The sequence below is a fragment of the Vigna unguiculata genome, chromosome 3, assembly GCF_037176805.1.
Source record: "Vigna unguiculata cultivar grain cowpea cultivar isolate G323 ecotype 2 chromosome 3, ASM3717680v1, whole genome shotgun sequence".
In the NCBI taxonomy this organism is placed as follows: domain Eukaryota; kingdom Viridiplantae; phylum Streptophyta; class Magnoliopsida; order Fabales; family Fabaceae; genus Vigna; species Vigna unguiculata.
This window is the reverse complement of record NC_140794.1, coordinates 6,192,511-6,199,412: the sequence shown is the minus strand read 5'-3', so window position 1 is coordinate 6,199,412 and position 6,902 is coordinate 6,192,511. Positions and strand designations below refer to the sequence as shown.

General features: G+C 50.0%; 1 pseudogene; it reads left to right on the top strand.

Annotated features, from left to right (window-relative positions):
• Positions 1-1,207: 1,207 nt before the first annotated feature.
• On the top strand, positions 1,208-6,173 carry LOC146887443 (uncharacterized; annotated as a pseudogene).
• The last annotated feature ends 729 nt before the right edge of the window (positions 6,174-6,902 follow it).

Below are 6,902 nucleotides of genomic sequence, written 5' to 3'. Positions count from 1 at the left end.
CGTGTAATTCCTTGGGGTCTCTAGGTGAGACCTCCGGGGTCGCGCTTCAGTGGTCGGGACGTAATTCCATGGCCCCTGCTAGTGGGTGTTCATGGTGGTGCCCCACCTGTATAACTAGGTAAGGATTCAAGGTAAGGTTGCATCCTGACGCTCCGAGGAGCCAGTTAGTCTCACTTAGAGCGGACTGACTCTTGTGGTGGGAGTAGCAGGAGGCCTGAAACTCACTAAGGGCTAACCTTGTGGTGGGAGAGATTTTGATTCATTGTAACACTGGTATCACATAGCTTAGGATCGAGCAGCTCAGGGTCGAGCAGGGGTATCCACCACAAGTGCAAGCATCCGCTGAATCCGATCGAGTTATACGTATCCGGATGAGTCGAGTCGAGTCGTAGTGTATTGAATGAAGAGTCATAACATGTTTGGTTGCTATGTGGATGAGATGATGAAAATATATTTGATTGCATGTGAATATGTTGATTTGCTCTAGCTTACCCGTTTTGTTGCATGATTGCGATGTATGTGGCTGTTCTTTCTTGCGATGATCATCAACTTGGTTGATGGGAGCAGATGGGCGAGGTTCTCGTGGTCAGCAAGGGAATGGCGATTCGGCAGCTTAGCCATCTGGGATGGAGTCTTTTACTCATGATTTCTTTAGGGCTACGACCCTTGTATCAGCTTATGATTTCTTTCTCTACTCTCCTCCTTAGAATTGTATTTGTTTATGTTGGTATCGTGGTGTGCCAGGTTGTAGGGGTTGCGTTAAGGACCCCAAGACTACGCTGCTATACTTTATTGTGTGACGTTTCCTTTAATTTCGTTTAATAATTAAATGGGACGTTACATTTATGGTATCAGAGCGGTCATTCCTTAGGTCTGTGGACTTGGATGTCCGCTTAGCTTTCTCTGTGTCTTCTGAGTATTCTTAGTTGAATTTTTGTCTTTATCGAGTCTAACCAAGTGATTTTCTATGTGCCAGTGGACTATGGCACCTCCTCGCCGAGCTTCGCAGTCATCCCAGGAAGACGTACCTGACATCGCCAGAGCTATAGAGGCGATGGTAGCAGCTATGACGCAGCAGAGTGCTGCGATGATGCAGCAGCATGAGGCATCCATGCAGCGACAGGCAGCGTTGTTTGAGCAGCAGCAGGCTGTGATGCAGCAGATGGAGGCTGCGAGAGTAGCTGCTGAGGATGCTCATAGGCAGCATATGGAGGCTCTCCGTCAGTTGGAGGAGAACAGGGCGGCTGCCCCTGTGTTTGGTCCTGAACCACGACCTGTAGTTAGGGAGTGGAGCCTGGAGGACTTCCTGAAACACCACCCGGTGAAGTTTGACGGGAAGACCAGTCCTGACGCCGCAGACCAATGGCTGAAGGACCTGGAGCGCATCTATGATGCGAAGATGTGCCCTGCAGAGAATAGGTTGGCGTTCTCTGTGTATATGCTCACGGGGGAGGCAGAGCATTGGTGGAGCAGCACCCGATCCATCCTGGAGGAGAGGGATGAGCCAGTGACATGGGAGGCTTTCAGGTAGAGATTCCTCTCAGAGTACTTTCCCGACAGCATTCGGTACGCCAAGGAGGTGGAGTTCCTCCAGTTGACCCAGGGAGGGAAGACTGTCACTGAATATGCTGAGAGGTTCAAGCACCTCAGCCGTTTCTATACCCTACCACTTGATGAGGAGTGGCGATGCAGGAAGTTTGAGAACGGGCTTCGCGGTGACATCCGCTTGATGGTAGCTCCTTTGTCCATCAAGGACTTTGCCGCTCTGGTAGAGAAGGCCAGGGTGATGGAGAAGATGAAGCTCGAGGTGGAAGGCCAGCGCCCACAGCAGCCACAGCCGCCTCAGAGGATCGGTGGACCATCTGGGTCCAGGCCCAGACACGAGGAGCGGAGGAGACCGTATGATAGGCCTCACCATCAGTCTCAGGGGTCTAGGGGTCTTCCTCCTCAGCAGGGTCGAGTGCAGTGTTACACATGTGGAGGACCTCACCCGAGGTATGCTTGTCCCCGTAGGGAGGGATACCGCAGGTGCAACAACTGTGGCAAGGAAGGCCACTTTGGGAGAGATTGTCCCAACCTTTCTAGGGCAGCGGCACGCCCTCCAGTTCAGGCACCCCAGCAGCATCAGGGGAGAGACAGAGGCAACAGGCCTCAGGCGACGGGCAGAGTGTACGCCATGTCAGGGGCGGAGGCATCAGGCTCAGGTAACTTGGTTATGGGTAGTTGCATGATAGCTGGTTCTTCTTGCTGTGTGTTATATGATTCTGGAGCGACACACTCTTTTGTGTCTTTTGCTTGTGTGGAACGTCTGGGTTTGCCAGTAAGCGAGCTACAGTGCGAGCTCGCGGTGTCTACTTCGGCGTCGGGATTGGTCACAACGTCGTCTTTGTGTGCTCGTTGTCCAGTGGAGGTAGAGGGACGCAGGTACAAGGTGAATCTAATCTGCTTGCCTCTGCAAGACTTGGACGTGATCTTAGGGATGGATTGGCTCTCTGCTAGTCGCGTCCTTATAGACTGCCGGGAGAAGAGGTTGTTGTTTCCCGATTTAGAGGACCTCGAGTTAATGTCCCCCCAAGGGGCGGTGAGGGAGATTCAGAGTGGCGCGCAGTGCTTCATAATCTTCGCTCGTATGGAGGTGGGAGAGAGAGAGACCATCAGTCATACCTGTGGTACATGAGTTTGAAGACGTGTTTCCAGATGAAGTACCAGGGTTGCCTCCCAGTAGAGAAGTGGAGTTCTCTATTGACCTGGTCCCAGGAACAGGCCCGGTCTCGATGGCCCCATATCGCATGGCTCCGGCAGAGTTGGTAGAGCTCAAGAAACAGATAGAGGATCTGATGGAGAAACGGTTCATCCGACCCAGCACTTCACCTTGGGGAGCACCAGTGTTGTTGGTGAAGAAGAAGGACGGGACTTCACGTCTGTGTGTGGACTACAGGCAGCTGAACAAGATGACGATCAAGAATATGTATCCGCTTCCGAGGATCGATGACTTGATGGATCAGTTGCATGGATCATCAGTGTTCTCGAAGATAGATCTGCGATCGGGTTATCATCAGATTCTGGTAAAGGCTGATGATGTACAGAAGACAGCCTTCAGGTCGAGGTATGGCCACTATGAGTACGTGGTTATGCCGTTTGGTGTGACCAACGCCCCCGCAGTGTTCATGGACTACATGAACAGGATCTTTCGACCTTTCCTAGATAAGTTTGTCGTAGTCTTCATAGACGACATCCTTATCTATTCCAGGACTCAGGAGGAACATGCCGAACACCTGAGGTTGGTGCTTGGTGTTTTGAGAGAGAAGCAGTTGTATGCCAAGTTGTCCAAGTGCGAGTTCTGGATGGATGAGGTTCAGGTTTTAGGGCATGTGATATCCGCCCAGGGGATTGCAGTGGATCCGGCAAAGGTAGAGGCAGTGATAAAGTGGGAAAATCCTAAGTTAGCCTCAGAGATTAGGAGCTTTGTGGGGTTGGCAGGCTACTATAGGAGATTCATAGAGGGATTCTCCAAGATAGTGGCGCCTTTGACTTTGCTCACCCGGAAGGACCAACCTTTCACTTGGACGGAGAAGTGTGAGGAGAGCTTTCAAGAGCTAAAGAGGAGATTGACGAGTGCTCCTATATTGGTAATTCCGGATGTGGGGAAACCATTTGAAGTCTATTGCGACGCGTCTCATCTTGGACTTGGTTGTGTTTTGATGCAAGAAAAGAAGGCGGTGGCATATGCTTCGAGGCAGCTTAAGATACATGAGCGTAATTATCCCACTCATGACTTGGAGTTGGCGGCTATAGTTTTCGCCTTGAAGATCTGGAGGCATTATCTGTATGGTGCTCAGTTTCGGGTGTTCAACGACCACAAAAGTTTAAAGTACTTGTTTGATCAGAAGGAGCTGAACATAAGGCAGAGGAGGTGGATGGAATTCCTAAAGGACTACGACTTCGAGCTCCTATATCATCCGGGGAAGGCAAATGTAGTGGCAGATGCTTTGAGTAGGAAGACGATACACATGGCACATCTCATGATAAAAGAGGCAGAGCTACTAGAGAAGTTCAGAGACATGAGGCTACAGGTGGAGTTGGGGTCCGAGTCCATTAGGTGTAGTACCCTTACTATATCTAGTGACTTCTTGGGATCGATCAGAGAGAGACAGTTGTTGGATGCTAGTCTGAACAGGGTTAGAGAACAACTTGGATCAGATGAGGCTAGAGACTTTGCTGTGAGTGATGATGGCATACTGAGGTTTCGGGGCAGAGTATGCATACCTGATGACGCAGAGTTGAGGAAGTTGATCCTTGAGGAAGGACACAAGAGTCATCTTAGCTTGCATCCTGGCATGACTAAGATGTACCAGGACCTCAAGGAAACTTTCTGGTGGCAAGGGATGAAGAAGGATGTGGCACAGTTTGTATCCGCTTGTCTGACTTGTCAGAAGGCGAAGGTGGAGCATCAGAGACCCGGGGGAGTTCTACAGTCGTTAGAGGTACCAGTGTGGAAATGGGACAGCATCTCCATGGACTTTGTGACTCATCTTCCACGGACTTTCAGGGGACATGACACCATCTGGGTGATAGTGGATCGGTTGACAAAGAGTGCTCACTTTTTGGCGATGAACTTGAGGATGTCTATGGCCAAGCTAGCCCAATTGTACATTAAGGAGATAGTAAGACTTCATGGAGTGCCCTCGAGCATAGTTTCCGACAGAGACCCGCGATTCACGTCTCGGTTTTGGCAGACGCTACAGAGTGCCATGGGTAGCAAGCTCACCATGAGTTCAGCTTATCACCCTCAGACCGACGGTCAGTCTGAGAGGACGATCCAGTCATTAGAGGATTTGTTGAGGACTTGCATATTGGATCATCTGGGGGCTTGGGATGAGGTGTTGCCCTTGATAGAGTTCACCTACAACAACAGCTTTCATGCGAGCATTGGCATGGCGCCATATGAGGCTCTTTATGGCAGGAGGTGTAGGACTTCTCTCTGTTGGTATCAGGATGGGGAGACAGTACTAGTTGGACCAGAGTTGTTAGAGCAGACCACCGAGAAGGTGAGGATGGTGAGAGATAGGATGCTGGCTTCTCAGAGTAGGCAGAAGGCCTATGCTGATCGTAGGAGGAGGCCTTTGGAGTTTGCACCAGGAGATCATGTATTCTTGAGGGTGACCCGAACCACAGGCGTGGGGAGGGCTCTCCGCTCAAGGAAGCTTTCACCTAAGTTCCTTGGCCCGTATCAGATCACGAGGAGGATTGGACCAGTGGCTTATGAGATAGCCTTACCCCCGCAGTTGGCGAACCTTCATCCCGTGTTTCATGTGTCACAACTGAGGAAGTATGTATTCGATCCGGCTCACGTGTTGGAAGCTGAGGATATATAGATCAGGGAAGATCTCACAGTGGAAGTACCACCCATCGCTCTTGAGGATAGCAAGGTTGAGGAACGTCGTGGAAAGACCGTCAGTCTTGTCAAAGTCATATGGGATCGGAGGACGGGTGACTCGACTTGGGAGTTAGAGGAGGACATGAGAAAATCACATCCACACCTGTTTACCTAGTGAGTCTTTATTTTCGAGGTCGAAAATTTTCTTGTTGGGGAGAATGTAAGGCCCCTTTTTATTTCTGCCCTAACGTTAGTGGGCTGCCCTTGTAAGTGGGCCTAAGGGTTGGCCCAACGTATATAAACCCTGCTATGTTGCCCTAATCCCATCTCACACTCACTCTTTCAGAAATCAGCCGTCAACCCTCTCACCAAAAAGAGCTCTGCTAGGGTTCGTTTCTTCATCTCGAACAAGTCCGCTCAAGCTCCGTTTTTATTTTTCTGCTCCTTGTAAGTGATCCCCAATCTCATGCCTTTTCCACGTAAGAGCTATTTTCTGTATTTCTTCACTTAAGGTTCCATAATAACGTTGTTATGCTACTGTTCAGTCGTTCCGCCAGTTTTCCAGCCCGTCTCTCGAACTGCCGTGCTCCAAACTCCCGCGTCGAAGTTCTGTTAAACCGCTTTCCAGGTACGGGAAGTTAGGGTTTTAGTTTCGAGTCATTATTCTGAACCGTGTACGAGTTGGTTGCTGATTTTATGGTGTGATATTTCGTTCTGGTATGTTAGAGGGTTTTGCATGAGTAGTTTGGATGAAGAACATGGCAGTACAGCAAAGAACAGTGGCGAGACCTGTTAATCTCGCCCAAGCGAGTCCATCTCGCCTAGGCGAGATGAAACAAGGAGCTCGCCTAAGTTTTTTGCGCGAAAAGTCGCCCAGGCTGGCTCGCTCAATTTTTTGAGCGAGCAAGCAACTCGCCCAAGCGAGAGGGATCTCGCTTAAGCGAGATCCCGTGTTGCCCATGCCCTTGTTTTTGGCGCTCTTGCCTAGGCGAGGGGAGGCTCGCCTGAGCGAGCTCGTCTCGCCTGAGCGAGACCCCTCAGCCTGAGCGAGATGCTGGGCGAGACAGTGCTGTGATTTGGATGTTTAATGCTTCCCGAGTGATCCATGTTGGTTGAGTATGATTGTATGATGATGAACATGTATGTAATGGAGCATGAAGTATATTTTTGGCATTGATTCATGAATTGTGGATGAATGGGTTGGTATGAGGCTTAGCGTGAGAAATGAATGTGCGGTTTGAAATTAAAGGAACATGATATTGACATGAGACTAGGCCCCAGACTTATTGGGGTGGTGATGATCGGAGGTATGGATTTGAGATGTGATTGATATGAGGATTAAACTTCAAGGGTTGATATGGAATTGAAAAATATAATTCAATATTCTCTTATTGCTGATTTATGAACGTTGGTCCGTGTCATCGTGTAATTCCTTGGGGTCTCTAGGTGAGACCTCCGGGGTCGCGCTTCAGTGGTCGGGACGTAATTCCATGGCCCCTGCTAGTGGGTGTTCATGGTGGTGCCC